Genomic DNA, 18,277 nt, shown 5'->3' on the forward strand with positions numbered 1-18,277 from the left:
AGAATTCCATCGCGACACCATTTCTCCCGTAAAGCTATTCCACAACTATACCAAAAAGTGTGTAAAAATGTAGAGATTGCGCTGAAAAATGCCATTCTGCCCACTGTTCACTTAACCACAGATATGTGGACAAGTGGAAGTGGCCAAACCAAAGACTATATGACTGTGACAGCCCACTGGGTTGGTCATTCACCTTCACCAGCAGGAACAGCAGCAGCATGTACACCACTACGTAACATTTGTCACAGGCAGGCCACTCTTTGTATCACCGGCTTCACTAACAGGCATACGGCTGACAATTTGTTACGCAAACTGAGAGATGTGATTGATGCATGGCTTATACCACTCGGACTCTCCCCAGGGTATATCATTTCAGATAACGCCAACAATATAGTGCGAGCATTACAGCTGGGTGATTTCCAACATATTCCCTGTTTTGCTCACACCATCAACTTGGTGGTGCAGAGCTTCCTACGAAATAACCGTGAGGTGCAGGAGATGCTTTCGGTGGCCCGTAAAATTTCAGGCCATTTCAGGCATTCAGCCACAGCATGTAGGAGATTACAGCAGCTCCAAGAGCAGTTTAACTTGCCCTGCCACCAACTTAAGCAAGAGGTGGTAACTCGGTGGAATTCCACCCTGTACATGCTTCAGAGGATGGAGGAACAGCGCAAAGCCATCCAAGCATATTGCACAAGTCATGACATTGGGAAAGGAGGGGGGATGTATTTCACTCTTGCACAGTGGGGAATCCTTTCAGTGCTGTGCAAGGTGCTGAAACCATTTGAAGTTGTGACATGTGAGGTCAGTGCAGACTCTGCTAGTTTGAGCCAAGTCATTCCTTTAATTAGACTATTGGAAAAGCAGCTTGAGAAAATGAAGGAGGAGCTGAAAGCAAGCAATTCAGCAAAGTATGTTGGCCTTGTCGATCAAGTACTTAATTCGCTTCACAATGATCCTCGAGTTATTAAGATCTTGAACTCGGATCAGTACGTTTTGGCCACTGTGCTTGATCCAAGGTTTAAAACCTACATTGAGTCTTTACTTGTAAATGAGCGAGATGTGAACTTTTGCAAGGAGCTATTGCTCAGCAAGTTGGCCGCTGAACTGGGCCTCGGCTTGACGACGTGTCCTCCTTCACTTTCTCAAGCTGTTGCTCGTAAAAAATTAAATTTCCAAAAAAGAAGCAGGGAAGACACAGGGGGCAGACGAGAACAATTTAACATCTGGGCTGGTTTGAAGGATTTTTCAAAAAAATGTGTCACTTTGCCCATAACTCCATCCAATATGAGTATAAACATGCAAAGGATGGTGGAGGATTACTTTCAAGAGGTAGTTGATATGGAAATGTCAGACAGTCCCTTTCCTTACTGGGAAGAAAAGCAGGCCATTTGGAAACCCATGTACAAACTTGCTTTGCAATACCTAAGCTGCCCACCCTCCAGTGTGTACTCTGAACGAGTGTTCAGCACAGCAGGGAACTTAGTCAGTGATCGCCGTAGAAGGTTACTTCCCAAAAATGTGGAGAAAATGATGTTTATAAAAATGAACTACATCTTCCACGAGGAAGGCCTTCACCATCCAAGACATCCAAGCACTGACTGTTCTCTAATGGCGGATTCAAGCGGCGATGAATTGATAGTCTGTGATGATGACGTACACACTGATGAGGGTGAGGATGAAGCTGAAGATGATGCCGATAACATCTTTTTAAAACTTTCTATGTAAGTGTAGGGTGCAATCTACCCCCAAAGAGGAAAGGGACTTGTGGCATTTCCATATCACATACCATCTTGAAAGGCTGCTGTTAGGGCAATTTATCCTTAAGGGTAGGGTGTCATAGACAGAGTGACCCTAAACTGGCTTTGTCCATTTTTCATAATATTGTACAGTCTATAATGGCTGAATTTTTTAGTATTTTATACAAGTGGAGGGGGGCCTAGAGAGACAGAAACCAAACTGGCTTTCTCCATGTCAATTAATATTGTACAGTCTATAATGGCTGAATTTTTTGGTATTTTATACAAGTGGAGGGGGGCCTAGAGAGACAGAGTGACCCCAAACTGTCTTTCTCCATGTCAATTAATATTGTACAGTCTATAATGGCTGAATTTTTTAGTATTTTATACAAGTGGAGGGGGGCCTAGAGAGACAGAAACCAAACTGGCTTTCTCCATGTCAATTAATATTGTACAGTCTATAATGGCTGAATTTTTTGGTATTTTATACAAGTGGAGGGGGGCCTAGAGAGACAGAGTGACCCCAAACTGTCTTTCTCCATGTCAATTAATATTGTACAGTCTATAATGGCTGAATTTTTTAGTATTTTATACAAGTGGAGGGGGGCCTAGAGAGACAGAAACCAAACTGGCTTTCTCCATGTCAATTAATATTGTACAGTCTATAATGGCTGAATATTTTGGTATTTTATACAAGTGGAGGGGGGCCTTGAGAGACAGAAACCAAACTGGCTTTTTCCATTTCTTTACATATTTAACTATAAGTGTAGGGTGTAATATACATTCAAAGACGATGGCTGCATTGCCAATATGCATAGATGGAGAGGAAGACAATCTGTTTTGTGTGTAGAATAGGCCTACCAACGAAGAATTAAACTGTTTTTTTGGATGATTTATTACCTCAACAATTAGATTACTTGTCTCTAAAACAGTTGGAGCACTAAATTGGGTTAATTTAGGCCCAAAAACATGGATTTTCCCAAAAAATAGCAAAACAAAACCAAACAAAACCAAAACCAAAACCAAAACACGCAATGGCGGTTTTGCAAAACCAAAACCAAAACCAAAACACGACGGTAATCCAGATCCAAAACCGAATCCAAAACCAAAACACGGGGGTCAGTGACCATCTCTACCCCTAATACACCTTTCCATTGGGGAGGTTTCAAAAGTTGACAAGTGGGATACAAATGTTTTTCAGGATTCTTAGCTGTAATTGTAAAGCACTACAGACTATGCTGGCGCTATATAAATAAATGTTAATAAATAATTACGGGCATAGGCGGACATGCACAGGCTAGAAAAACTAAAAATATCCCTTCCAACCCCTGCCTGCTTCCACTTTAGGACCCCAGCCTTAAAAAATTTACAACATTTAAATCTTTTATAAAATACTGCTCATTCAAACTTTATTCATGTGTAAAATAAGTCTCTCATTACAGGGGACACCATGATATCGGAACTGTCCTTATTTCCTGTGTCCTGTTTGTATTCTTTTAATGTAGACAGTGGCATAACTACTGCGGCCACAGAGTGCTGCAACTATGGTGCCCAGAGGTGAGAGCAGTCTAGCGATGAAAAGTCCAAAAGGAGGTTCATTGCGCATGAGTCAGCCCATGTGCATGCTCAGGGGGCAGAGCAGGGTTCTCAGGAGGATGAACTGTCATCTACCCCCACCAAATTTTTCTATGGGGTGTGACGATGGAAATTTATGCCCAAATGTACAAAAAAAGATAACTTTCATTTCTCAACATTATAAATACATTGAGGTCAATTTCTGGTTTTAGGTGTCTCTCCTGAGCCTCTGCTCCGCCCTTCTGACCTCAGGAGGATGGGCTGGCACCAAATTTTGCTTTGGGACCTGACGATGGAATGTTATGCCCCGACTGTATATATTATATTGTTATAATTGCACTATAAGCTGTCCGTGATTGGTACAAAGAGTGTCCTTTTAAAAGTATAGGTCAATGGCTATTGAAAGAAACTTAATAGCCTCCAGCTAAACTGGGAACTCAATCAAAATGCACTATGCCCCACAAATAAAAAAAAATCCAATTCTTGCATTTGAGCGCATTACAAAGTGCATCTCTGAAACTAACCCGCATTTACCAAGGAACACCCTGATCTGACTTCTTCCATCAGTAGTAGTAGATTAAGTGGGGGCACAAGGGATAAGTGCCCAGTCTCCAATCTCTCAGGTCCCCCTCCACCCCGACCAAAAACAGTTGCCCGAATACATTTTTTTTGCAATAAAAAAAATAGGTTGGCTAGGCTCATTGGGGCCGGCCATGATCTACTGGTGGCTAGCCCTGATGTGTGTCTGTTCTCCTCTAAGCAGGCCCCTCCCCAGAGACCAGCAGCCACAGTACATGCACTGCGCCGATCATCCTTAGGTTTATCTGCCCCTCCCCTTCCTGCTGCTCACCTCACTCTTTTCTGCTGCTGAGTGACAGTCACTATGGAGAACAGCACTTTTCTGGGTTCCCTCCAATCAACTTATCATTGTGTCCCCTTCAATCAGCCAATCACAAGCATTTTCTGGAATTGGATCCCTGGGGACTCTCAGCTGTAATCATTTAGTGCCAGAGTGAGGGGGCATAATTTTTATGCTTTTTTTTTATTATTTTTCTTTTACTTTAAACCAAGACAGATCAATTTAGTGGTGAACAAAAGTTTGAAGAATCTTTTATTAAATAAATATTATTTCAAAATTGTATTTGTGTATTTTGTTTTGTTTTTGAAAAACCCCAAAACTTTTGGAATACTGCACAGGGCTCTGAGGACCAAGAGGATTGGGAAGGCTCCAGCACTCTTCAAGACAAGACCCTCCCTTGTCATTTAGGCCCCAGCCCTGCCCTGACCACCCTAGACCATAGCAGCTAGACCCCACCAATAGGAAACTACGGCTGTGTTCCAGCAATACACTTTCATTAATTCTGCTTTGTAAATTTATTTGCCTAAATCTCCAGTCTATGTAAAATATTCAACACATTTGGCGAGTCAGCCCTGATTTGCGAATTAATTTGCAGGTCACTAAAGTTTGAATTTATGAGTAGGTTGAATAGATACACCCATTTCTATCCATACTGTAGGTGAGGGAGAAGATGTGAAGTTTGACATCTCAGAAAAATTGCAAAACTCAAACACTCATAATGTAACTAAATCTGGGGATGTCCCAGCAAAAGGAAGCAGGTATTCTGTATGCTGGAACTGAGCTACCCTTTCATCCAGACTCGGAAATATCGATGTGACATTGTAGAAGAGAAAAAGGGGGACATGTAACAGTGGATTAATATTAATGGAATTTATGTTTGCAGTATTGTTAATTTATGTCTTGCATATTATATTATTATATGATCCGTTTTAGTTTCTACTTTTGTGGATACCTATGTGTTTAGCTGCAATCCTTTCATTCTCTCTCGGGTATTGTAACTGTTTCTGTGAGCTGGGTGAGTCCAGTTCCCTAGGTAAGGAGGGAGTTCCCTTATTCCCCAGAGACAAGCTTCAGAGTTGGGGAAACTACAGAAGCATATTAATCTTGCTGTGTGCTAAGGTGATTGTTCCTGATAAAACATCTCTTTTTGTGTTCCTGAACATAAAGGTGGTATTTCTGTCTGCCCACCTACTGCTGAAGAGAAACTGTATTTAAGTTATATTGCTGTTTTCATGCTGTGTTTTAACTTCTGCTGTCAATAAGGAACGAACATTTATTTCAGGAAACCTACAATTCTCGATGTCTTCCTATTACAAAGAGAAATACAAACATTGCAGGAGAAATAGGGAGAGTGAAGGAGAAGCATCAGCAAGAGAAAGACTCATAGCAGGGGATTGAGAAATAAAGGAATCAAGGTTAGTACAGCAATAATGGACGAGAGTTGGAAACTGACAGTGGGGAGCTGAAAGAGCAAGGTCCAGTCAACTGAAAAGCAGGAGTTTGTCAAATCTATTTGTTGTCAAAGGCAGCAATTTATACTACTGAACATAAATATTTGGATATGAGTTGTCATTTTGCTGACTGAGAGCTCTGTTTAAGGTTACCCCTGCTGAGGAGAAAGCAGCCAAGTGACACTATAGTGAGTGTGCTTTTCCTTCTCTTCTTTCTTTTAGCAGATATTGTAGTTGCTGCTGGGGGCGGGTTTAATGTCCAATTTGACAGACACATAGGTGGTCCAATTGGATGAGATCCGGCGGTAAATGTATCAAGCTGAGAGTTTTCCAGCAGGTTTGAAAAAACAATCAGATTCTAGGTATTATTTATTTAGTACATCCTACAAAATGACAGCTAGAATCTGATAGGTTGCTATAGGCAACTCTCCACTTTTCAAACCCGCCGGAAAACTCTCCGGTTGATACATTTACCCCCCGGTTTCTGGTATCATTGGTGCCTGTGTGTCCGATTGGAAGATAAGTTCGAAGATAATCCTGCCTACCAGACTTCTCACAGCAAGCTCCCCACTTATGGAATTCCCTACCACACCCAATCCGGCTTTCCAACAGCCTTCAAATCTTTACACACACGCTGAAAACCCATCTCTTTTTTTAGAGCTTTCCTTATCCCCAATGATATTACACACATTGATGCACCCTTTACAAATGTCGCACAGTAAGCCACACTCACTTCTCTTGTTTCAGCTGTTCCCTCTTCCACTTAGAATGTAACCTCTCTAATGAGCAAGGTGCTCCATAACCTATGTTTTCATGTCCGCATTTATTTTGTCTACCTTATATGTCTGTGTTTTCCTACTGTAAGGCGCTGTGATAATAATAATAAAAATAAGTACACACACAGACTATTAGGGTAATCGTCTGACGGCCATGACTATGGTGCTAATGAAACAATTGATTTCGATAGGTTCATTATTGAGCTTCAGGGTCCTTTTACACATATACACTTCTGCAATATGCGGCCAATATCGGCTGCAACCATAAATCTGGCTATATTGGCGACTGCAACAACAAACATGTTCAGGGTCTTTAAACGTGAATATTTGCTGCACAGATCGCTTCAGGAACTCTCAGTGAGAGACTGGCTTCAGACAAACAGTGTGTGATATAAATGATGATTTACACCTATATTTGCCAACATGTCATTAAAAAAACTTGATGCTATAAGTTATTAGGAAATACCCTCATTTTATTCAGTAAATGAAGACAAAATTGTACAATGTGCTTAAAAAAACACATACACTGTACAGTAAAAAAAAAATCTCCAGTTTTTATTTAGGCGTAAAGTTCTTTTAAAAGTTGTGCATGTTTTAAGCTTCGAAAACTCTCATTTCCATTGTCTGCTCATTATTATTCATTCTGCAGCAGCTTAACACTGTGTTCTATTGGAGATCTTGATACTTTGAATTGCTGTTAAACTATGTCAACAAAATTTGCTCTGAAGTATAATTACTATCTGCAGAAGAAATTGTAATTGCAACAGTTAACAGGATGAATTCTTGTTTTACTCTCAGGACTAGATTATGTATTGTATAAATGTATTTGCTGAGCTAGCTACTTGCATTGAGAATATAAGACGTTACAATAGGATAAAATTGCATACAAAACATTGTACTGATTGGAGATGTCTCAAGTAAGAATTCGATTCCTTGAAAAGCTTATACCTTATGGTGGCAATTCAATATGTGCAAAGATGGGGTGCACATGATTCACCCATTAAACTTATTTTTTATTCATGTGCAATTCAATATATATTCCTTGATTTTGCAGAAATTGAAGGACAAAAAAGCAACAAGCCCATGACCAATTTTTTTCCAATAAGAAAATATAGGCAGCGATGAGCAATCTACCCCAACTCACTTGTAAAGATGTTGCAAATGCATTGTTGATAGAGTCTCTCAAATCTGGTCTCAAAGGAGTTAGCTGTCAGTTCTGCTGGTCGTGTACAGGCAGGGGGGGGGGGGGGGTAGAGAGTCTTTTGGGACCTCTCTACTAGGCTTGAGAAGGATAAGTGTACAGGGCATGGTGTGAAGGCAAAAGGATTAAAGGTGTGAATGAGGAGAGAATTGACAGAATGAGGTTGAAAAAAGGCTGGAGAGCATAAGACGATGCAGAGGTTGGGTGTCCGTGTATTGGCATTCTTGATGCTCATCAATGTCTTATGGCTTCCACCAAAGGGAATATTGTATAGGGCCAGTTTCTGAACAAGTTTAGTGTCTAAAATAAATCTCTACTGTGTTACTATCTTTAAAAAACCATTTTGTTTATTTATGGGTTATAAACTGTAAGTATAGTTAAAGTAGCAGATGTTTAATGGGTCTAAACTCGATGGGTGGGATCTTGATTTTTTTTTATAGACAGCAAGAGGAACAAAAGAGAGGAATTGGTCTAATGATCAAAACCTGCCATCCAAACAACCAGAACAATAGAGGTGGCTGTGAGTGACGAGATTGAAGAAATCACATTTAATCGGGCTGCAGTTAATCATGATGCCTATAAAAAGGGCCCAACAAGTATTTGCAGGTGTGGGTTTGTTGGAGAATGGCGTTATCTTGTAAGTGTTCATTCTTTTGTTTTTCATGTATGCTGCTTTTCAATTGATGGAGGTAGAACGGAAGGAGGAGGATGATGATGTTGAACATCAGCCCCAAATTCCGCAGAGCCCACACCGACTACGGACAGCATGTGTTTTTGCATTTTTCGTTTGAACCTGGACTCTCTGTCTGATCAGGCGGTAGCCCACATGTTCCACCTCAACCGCACTAACCTCCAGGGCAGAGGTTTCCATTAATCGCCACCACTATCACTCCCTGAATGTGCCGGTTGTCTGTGATGCTAACATCCGTATAATGAGTGTATTGGCTGGTTGTCCTGGGTCATGTCATGATGCCTATATCCTGAGGCACTCAGCCCTTTATGCCAAGTTTGAGTGTGGAGACATTTTTATGCACCATTATCCTTGCTTTATATGTCTCACATGTGCTAACTGCTGTAGATGTGCTTTCATTGTTAGCTAACATATGTGTCTAATTTCAGGTGATTCAGGATATTGGTGTTGCTCCTGGCTGATGACTCCTCTGCTGCATAGACAGACTCCTGCCCAGCACAAATATAATGAGGCACATATAGTCACTAGAGGTGTGATAGAATGTACCTTTGGATTTTTTAAGTCCAGGTTCAGGTGCTTTGATAGATCTGGTGGTGTGCTTCTCTATGCCCCTGCAAAATTTAAGACTTCTTCCGAGCTGCCCCTTGCACTGGAATGACCTTCCACGCTCCATCCGTTTATCCCCTAACTTGTGCTCCTTCAAACGGGCACTCAAAACTCATCTCTTCCTCAAAGCCTACCAGCCTGCCACTTAGCCCTCTTTCCATGCTCGCTCTCTTGTCCTGGCTCCTCCTTTAAAGAGGGTGCACTTGCTCCCCTCCGCTGACTCCCTTTGTGCCGATCGTCTGTTTGCCCTCCCTTTAGGATGTAAGCTCTTATGAGCAGGGCCCTTCTCCCTCCTGTCTCTCTACCTTCTATTCTGCTCCAACTTCAATATTTTTGCTTTCCCTGGAGCATCTGAAGTCTTGGTACTTCTCGTTTATTGTTCTGTACTGTTATTCCCTGTACTGTCCCTTGTGTGTACTGTGTTCGGCGCTGTGGAAACCTTGTGGTGCCTTATAAATAAATAATAATAATAATGTGGCTTTACACCAATTTAGCCCACAGACTATGGAAGTAAACTGTCTTTCTGCCATCTCCTCTTGGATATCCTTATATTTTCTCAAAATTAACATGTCCAAAACCAAACTCATCGTCTTCCCTCTTTCTAAGTCTTCGCCCCACCTTGATCTCTCTATCACTGTTAATAACACCTCAATCACATCTGTTCCCCAACTCTGCTGCCTTGGTGTCACCCTCAACTCCTTCCTCTCTTTTGTTCCATACACTCAATCTCTTGCCCAATTCTGTTGCTTCCAACTACGCAACATCGCCCACATCCAACCCTTCCTATCTCAGGATGCCACTAAAGCCATCATTCATGCTCTAATCATTTTCTGACTTGATTACTGTAACCTCCTCCTCACTGGTCCCCCCACTCTCATCTTGCCCCCTTCGTTCTTTACTCAAAGTGGCTGCGAGACTTATTTTCCGTTCACGCAGCTTTTCTTCTGCCTCTTCTCTCTGCCTTAACTTACACTGGCTTCCTTTCTTCTACAGAATCCTATACAATCTCCTCACCCTCACCTACAAAGCCCTCTCCCAGTTCACTGCCCCATATATCTCTAACCTGCTCTCCATTCACATTTCCTTCTTTTCCCTGCGATCGGCAAATGATCATCACCTCTCCTACACTCTAATCACCTCATCCCACTCCAGAATCCAATATTTCTCCTGGGCTGCACCCCTCCACTGGAACAACCTCCCACACTCTATCCGACTGTCCCCTAATCTGTTCACCCTTAAATGGGCACTTAAAACTGATTTGTTCCTCAATGCCTACCAGCCATTCGAGTAACCATCTCTCCACGCTATATTTCCTCTCCTCTCTCTTCCCTGTCTCCTTACTAGCTTCACTTGTACTTGATCCTCTCCACTAACTCCCCATTGTCTGTTTGCTCTCCCTTTAGTATGTAAGCTCTTACGAACATGGCCCTCTTCCCTCCTGTCTCTATACCTATTCTTCTGCTCCATCTTCTCTGTACTTGCTATGCTTGGAGCCTTTGGTGTCTTGTTATTATTCGCTTATTGTTCTGCACTGTTCGTAATTATAATACCAGCTGGTAATGTGCAGACTACAGAAGGGGGAGGCACATTAGAGACCACCTTGGCATAGTACTTTTGGCGGACCCAGTAGGCGTCCAGAGGAACATGGAGCAGGTAACCTGTAAATGATGTCCTGATGAATTTATATACTCATCCTTAGCACGTCTGCATCTCAACGAGGTGTGTAATGCTTCAACTGCACCAATCATCTGAATACAGCTTACATTTATTTGCTCAATAGCTTAAGCAATACGATATAAAGAAATGTTACTGTCAGTCTTTGTGCAGTGCCCACACCTCAAATGGGCTGCAATTTGAGACATATGTCTAGTTTGTGTCTCGATAAAGTGCTATTGTTGCAGCCGGAAATTTGCAATGGATTGTGCCATTTCTCTTCCTGGATCAAGTAAGTAGAGGAGGTTGTGATGGCTGTTGCTGTGTCTCTACAGCAGGGTCAGTGGGGTCTTCCTGGAGGCTAAAAACATTAATTAGGTATAGTGTCACTAATGTGTCATCTTCTTGCTCTCCAGAAGATGACATCTGTGCTTGTTCCAACTACTTGATGTGAAGATCTTCCTGTAGAGAAATAAAAACCGTAAGTATATTGAAAGTCACATAGAAACTGCTTGCAGATATGACACTGCAATTACATTACTATTTTTACTATACACATAGAACATTTACCAATCTCTAAAATCATTACTAGTACAAATATAGTATAGTCATGAAAATCATATTGATGGTTCAGTCAAACCAACCCACATTTATCTCTTTGAAGATGAGTGGTAATGTTTAATAAAATAAAATCATGTCACCCATTGACAAAAACCTCCAGCAATTGTATTATGTTGGGTGCACAAAACATATTTGAAAGAGGGTGGAGTGGTGTGAAATATTACACCATTGTGTGTGATCCTGTGTAGGACAGTCATCTATAATGCAAAACCATAATTTCAAATACCATCATAACCATGACATTTTCTGCCAACAGGTTGCACTCACCAGCTTCCTCTTCTGGGGCGACATCCCTGATTGAAGCAGGGGGACTTCTTGTTTGTGGTGACTCTGTTAAAGGCAAACATTAAAAAAAAAAAAATCTGCATTTCCTCAACAGTTATTAGTTCTTGACTCCTATGTACAATACTAATTTGATCAGCACCATCATCCTCATTCGCATGTTGACAGAGGCTTGATCGTTGGTTTGTGGAAGGCTTGAGGACTACCGGTATTCAATTTTTTCATTTATGCAGATCTCATTAGCTATGTGTGATACTTTGCTTATTATTTTTATTATTATAAGGTTGTTTTGGTAACTGCCATCTGGTTTGTCAACTCTTGCATGTTCTTCCAAAGGAGACTATTATGCCTTTCCATATATTGGATCAGGGCCGATGTTCCGAGGTTCGTTCCTTGACGACCTCAACTGACTCTTTGTGCAAATGCTACCTACTTGACCATCATTGTGATATTCATTTTCCAAACTGATGATTTTCGGTTTGTAATGGACACAGTGAACTTGTTACGAGAAAGGTTTTTCATAATGTGTGGCCTTTATTTGTTGAATAGGAAACTTTCTTAACACTTGTGTGTTTGTAGGTGATGGATAACTAGAAGTCATGGTGCTGTCTGGTATTGTGTTCTTGGTTTTACTCTGCCTATGATTAATTATACTTTCCTTTTTTGGATTTTTTTTTCTATTGGGGGTGTAATGGAAAGAATTGTGCTTCTAAGGAATTGGAGTTCTGAGATCTTAGACTTCGTTATTGTAGAAAAATAGAATTTGACGACAGATAAGAACTGCTTGGCCCATCTAGTCTGCCCATTTTGAATTTAAAGCTGACTCATGGTTTATGATGTGTCACTGTGAACAGAAGAGATGTGCAGTCACTGGTTTCTATAATCTTGATGTCTGCTCCATTTTCAGGGTAGTTTACTTTTCATCATCAGTTATTTATATAGCGCCACTAATTCCGCTGTGTTGTACAGAGAACTCACATCAGTCCCCGCCCCACTGGAGCTTACAGTATAAATTCCCTAACATTCACACACACACAGTCTAGGGTCAATTTGATAGCAGCCAATTAACCTACCAGTATGTTTTTGGATTGTGGGAGGAAACCGGAGCACCCAAAGTAAACCCACGCAAACACGGGGAGAACATACAAACTCAACACACATAAGGCCATGGTTAGGAATTGAACTCATGACCCCGGTGCTGTGAGGCAGAAGTGCTAACCACTATGCCACCCTGCTGCACTAAGCAGTACGTCATAAAGCTGTACCTCATTCCAACCAGAGGTGCTGCTGTTACCTTTACTTTTTGCTACTCCTACAGCTTTATAGTCAATCAGTTCTGCTCCTTCTCCAGCAGTTAACAAGCTGCACCTTTTGTCCGACTCTCCCTACAATTAATGCCATGGGACCACGTGATCTACTCTAGTGTATATAAAAACTCCAGACAGGAGACAGACGTAGGCTTATTGATAAGTGTTACATTGTCATCCTTACCTGACCACCTTTGAGCATTGGACAAAAGTATATGTTCATCCTCATCATCCCTTTGAGGACAACTTTCAAATTGCAAATCTATTGTCTCATCATGCTCATCCTCAAACTGCACGACTAGTTACTGGCACATCATTGTGATTTTATATGTACTTTGTTCTCACCACTGCTAGGACCTGACATATTGTCCTCAAAGTCTACAAAATGGGACTAAATAAAGACAGCTTTGTGTCACCATTTGGTAAATTGGGTGACAGAGGTTCACAAGTTTCATTATTATCTGTATTGGTTATAAGGGCTAGCCTGTCATGGACTTGACTTATATCTGAAAAAAAAACCATTTTAGAAATCGTGAGAAGAACATTAGGAAGTTATTAGTCTGCACCTTAGCCTGAGGTAGGGACCAAGTCTGATGTCCTATGTCTGAGACTTTGATGATCCACTACTCCATTATGAATACAGATCAGCTGAATAGGCGCCTTAACCCCTAGTCAAAATTGTTCCAAAGAGAGAACACTTATGAATTTTATCCCAAACTTGGATTCCGTGATGGTGTGTTTAAGATAAGGTTCCTGGTACCTGCTCATCGGAGGAGCTGTCACTTAGCCCCAACCCCCCTAATTCCTCAATAACGGCAGACACCCTGTGGTGTTTGGCTCCAATCAGTCTACCTGGTGTAGAATGGTGGTTACCCACTTTACCAAGCTCAGTTGCATGATCACCATGCTATCTGGGCATCTGCCCAAGTTTAGCCCTGCGTAGTCTTTCTAGGTAAAATCATGCTCTGGACTGACCGGCAGTATCGGCATAACATGGCCAACCACTAGAGTAGGAAGTACTGTAAAGTCTTATGCCAGCTGCTGTTGCAACTTCTCGAATTTCCACTGATAGACTGGGTAGGCCGGATAATTATAAGTGATGGTAGCTCCTTTAGGGAATGTTGTCGAAACTATATCTATGAAATGCATCTGGCAGAATTTAAGAACATTATAGTTACAATTATCACTACCACATAGAACACAGTCAATGAAATATTGGCAAGAGGGCTTGATCTTAATTTTTACTTAGCCTAGCACTGCTCTAGTCAGCCCCCCCTCCAGCATTTCCCCCCCAGGATTGCAACAAGTGGAGGAGAGCATCATAAATGAGGTGGAAGGGAGATTTTAATTTGTATTATAAGTATAACATATTATAACATATTATACAGTATTCATGCCACTATTGTCCAACCAGTGCATTTTGATATTAATATACACAGGAAAAACATACAAAAAAGTACACAAATGTAAATGTCCTTAAAAAATATGTATTTTGGCTGTAAGTCTTGAAGATAGAATGCTCTGTCATTCTGAAATGTTGACAATGTTTGCAACTTTGCATATTTTTTGAATGTAGCACTTTATTTAAATACAAACTATTCTTATTTATTGGATCTTGCAGTGCTGTAGATTTTTTTCTATGCCTTAAACTTTGGAATGGCGCCAGGTTCAAAAAACGGATTAGTAATGTGTGACTTAAGGGGATACATATATATTAAGTCACAACATATAGCACTGGCTTTATTCAAAATAATTGAGAGAGATTTAAAAAGATTCCGCTTAACTGTAGCCTAGAACATGGTTTAATTATTTTTGCAAATCCCAAGATTGTTTACTAGATAATTACCTCTAATTATAAATTTTGCTTATCCAGTGCAAAAAATATCCTGCAGGTAAATATTTAATGCTGTTTGCTGGAACAAAAATGCAATAAGCACCTGCAGAAATGACATTAATTACTTTGTTCTAATACACTACAGGAATATGTGCCATGGAGTTTCAATATTTTAACTTACAGTACCAATGAATTCAAAGCAAAGGGAGGTAAATTGGGTTCAGTAGTAGTAATTGTGCAGATAAAAAGTAGAAGGAAGATGTATTTGTAAAAATAAAATGTGCAGCTATTCCACATTTCTCTGGGTCATGAATGACTTCTAATGCATGTACCCCCTTTCACCAGTGGTTGATCCAGGGGGGAGGGGGCGATCGGGGCATTTGCCCCCCCCTAGCAGCAGAAAGCCTACCTTTAAAATAGATCCCAGCCGCTGATCAAAACGGGAGTGGGCGGGGCCAATCACGGTCGTAAGGCGGGGCTAAGCGCTGACCAGCCAATCAGATTAAAGGAGGGATGTGTTTATGCAAAATCGTCCCCCGTAAACATAAAGTCTAGGTCCGCCCCTGCCTTTCACACAGGTATCCAGTGCCAGGGCTCAACTTACCTCTTCCATAGCGTGAGGGAGCATTACGGGATACACCCTTGTGTGGTTAGCTTGGCATGCTCTGTGAATTTGTTGTGATCTTTTGTATTCATTAAGAATTAACCAGTTTATTTGCAAGACTTAAGTAACAGCATCTCATTTGGAAATGATTATTCAAACACTCACTTTTGTCCTGAGTGAACGCATTTGTGGTGTGTAAAAATATGTTTTTCTGCACTGCGCTTGAACAAAATGTGGCTGTAGTTAGTTACACGTGACTTGCACTCGTGGCCCATTACATCTGGATAGGTGAATTGGGAGCAGGCAATATTAAGTTGAGCACAGTGTAACGCTTCTAGAGTTACTTCCTTTAACCCCGCCCCCCGGGGACAGTGTAACAGCCCGGAGGAGCAGAGAGACTACAATGAAAGGACTAACTTCTTTTTTCATTTATGCTGTTCTTCCTCCTTCCTCACAATATAGATTCGGTTGGTATGAGAAGGAATTGGGTGACAGCAGGGCAATGGTACTGGTATGAATTACTCACTCCCAACTCAATAACTGAAAGCAAAAACCTTTAACCTTTTTTCTGGATCAAAGAGGTTAAGGTGAAAAAGGCAACTTGGAAATAATACATTCAATACATATTGGTTAGACAATGCATTTAGCATAGACACTTAAAAAGCCAGGTAAACCATCTGCTATAAACAGATAGCCTAACAATCATTCCAGATAAATCCCTGAGCTTAATAGCAATGTGTAAATCTTTCCGGTGCTGAGTCTCGGGATCCTAAAAATACAAATAAAGTTTTGACATATAATTCAGTGTCCGCACCAAACAAAATGTCTGATCCTTGATGCTGCATTCACTGTCTGAAAATGGTGGTGGTTAACAAACACAATCCCTTTAACTGATGGGTAGTCTTAATTACAGTTGTGGAACGATCATATGTTACTGCTAGGGAGGTTGTTTCCCTTGTGATGTACTGCAAAAACTAATCACTAGGTGTGTTTCTATCCTGAAACTGATTGTGACTTATAGTGCCACGCTGTGGCACAGACTCTACCATACTGTGACTCCATCTCTGCGTTCCTCTGATTAATAATACCAGTGTTTTCAAATATAATCTGAGGATTTATGCTTCGAGATGTACTCTTGTTTCTCACTACTGTTATGTCTCAAATAGTACAAAGTCCCACTCTTATAGGGTATAGTTTAAAGACTCACCCCAGCACACTGAGCTGCTGATATCTCTGTTGCTGCCTTGATTTTACGGGAAAACTTGTCAGCATAGCTGTTAAACTCCAATTGGCCATTTGCTTGTGTATTTTTTGTTTCAGTTTCTTCACACAGCACTTCACACCACACTTCTTCTTCCACTCAGCAGAAGTTCCTTGCACAAACACACTCAAATCTTGTGGGATTTTGGCTGTAATCTCGCTCTCAGTCTGTCCCTCTTTGACTGACAGCTGAACGATCCAATGAGCAGTAGGAGCAGGGAAACTCCTGGGTCCTATGCTTCCTGAGCTTGCACAGACCTTTTTAATGGGGCCATATATTAAACTCTGGGGCACTACAACAGCAGTATGTTCAAATGTGCTAACTAGTGAGCGGCGAGAACCTCACTCAGTGGGGCGAGCGGATAGGTGCCCCCAGAGAATGACCACAAAAACAAAAGGTAACTATATCTAAGATACCTCAAAATATATTTCAAGGACCATTAATATTATATTATACAAATTCATTGTGGCATTAAGTGATTTTTAACTCACTTGTTTATAAGCACATTACACAGATCACAATATTGGTTTTAATAATCGCTGTCTACTTATTTTTAAGGATTTTAATTGATGAATAATAAAGCATAGTTTTTTAAACTTGTTCCCAGGAGAATAGAGGCCAAGTAATTAAGTAGCAATTACTGGCTGTCACCTGACGAAAAATCTGTTCTTTCTAACTTTCATGACATCTTTAGCTCTTTCCGTTTGCACCTTTCTATAAGAATTACAGAAGAACAAAATTAATATTGATTTTGAAAATTGGAAGTGAACAGCCTGAATTATATCTTTCTAGTGTGGTAGTTTAGGAATCCCTTTGTTTTTTTTTACTCTGTTCTCCAGCTATGCATTGTCACAAGCCACCGTGACTCGCTTCTGCCCCCTGGTTGTGTCCCTTCTGGTTTTCATCCCGGCCTTCACTATGGCAACACCGAGATGCTCTGTAATTCACCGCCTCAATCCTGCCAGCTGGGCAGCTGGGCACGTGCGCAATTGTAGATAGTTATATGAGGGACAGTGAGTGAGAGTGATGGTAGTAATCATCGAGAAGTAGGCCTAAGCCTAAGAAAACAGGGCTAGGGAAGCAGGCCAAGAGATACAGAGGGTGATGGAATATTAGAAGGAGAACACTAGGAAAGAGGGCCCTGAGAGCTTACATCTTAAAGAAAAGGACAGGGGCAAACACTGATTTGTAGAGAGGGGTTTCTACTTCACGCAGCCAGTGGGTGTGACTAACATACAAGGGGGATGTGCCTTTAATTTTATACAGTGCTTGGCTGCTCTCCAACTCTTCCTATCTCTATCATATACACGGGCAATGCTGCGTGCACTACTGTTAGGTGCAGGCAGCTCTCCCTTTTCGAGCAGAGCCATGTGAAGCGGAACATACCTTCCAACTGTCCCTACAGTCAGGACTTTGAGTGCATCAGAAGAGTTGGCAGACTGCCCTGCTCTCTCCTACCTGTTCTTGTTGCTTTCAATACTTGATGCTGCTACTCATGTCCTAAGCTCAGCTGCTGCTTGACTGGATCCTGGAATGTTGGGTCCCTGTTTGGAGAAAAGACAGGTACATGATATAGAAATCCCAGCAATGAGCGAACACAGATAGCAGCGCTATACACAGGGATAATCAGAAGAGACATCAGGAACAAGCAGAAGGTCAAACCAAAAGGGCTGTGCAGTACTAAATCGGAATCCAGGAGAATAAGCCAAGGAACAAGCCAAAGTCAGCAAACACTGGAAAATAGGAGAATCACAGAAAGTGCTGGAGCTGTTGTGAACCAATACTCTGCCACTGGTCTGCAGCAAGGAGGATCCTTA

General features: G+C 41.3%; 2 long non-coding RNA genes across 2 annotated transcripts; one reads left to right on the top strand and one right to left on the bottom strand.

Moving 5' to 3' along the window:
• The first annotated feature begins 5,467 nt into the window (after nucleotides 1-5,467).
• On the top strand, nucleotides 5,468-11,656 carry LOC142104197 (uncharacterized). The gene is made up of 4 exons (XR_012679528.1): nucleotides 5,468-5,588; nucleotides 8,042-8,207; nucleotides 10,968-11,032; nucleotides 11,429-11,656. It is a non-coding gene; the product is annotated as an uncharacterized LOC142104197 (long non-coding RNA).
• On the bottom strand, nucleotides 10,646-17,983 carry LOC142104203 (uncharacterized). The gene is made up of 2 exons (XR_012679530.1): nucleotides 17,919-17,983; nucleotides 10,646-11,013 (listed from the first exon to the last, which is right to left on the bottom strand). It is a non-coding gene; the product is annotated as an uncharacterized LOC142104203 (long non-coding RNA).
• Between the last annotated feature and the right edge of the window lie 294 nt (nucleotides 17,984-18,277).

The sequence above is a fragment of the Mixophyes fleayi genome, chromosome 1, assembly GCF_038048845.1.
Source record: "Mixophyes fleayi isolate aMixFle1 chromosome 1, aMixFle1.hap1, whole genome shotgun sequence".
Classification (NCBI taxonomy): domain Eukaryota; kingdom Metazoa; phylum Chordata; class Amphibia; order Anura; family Limnodynastidae; genus Mixophyes; species Mixophyes fleayi.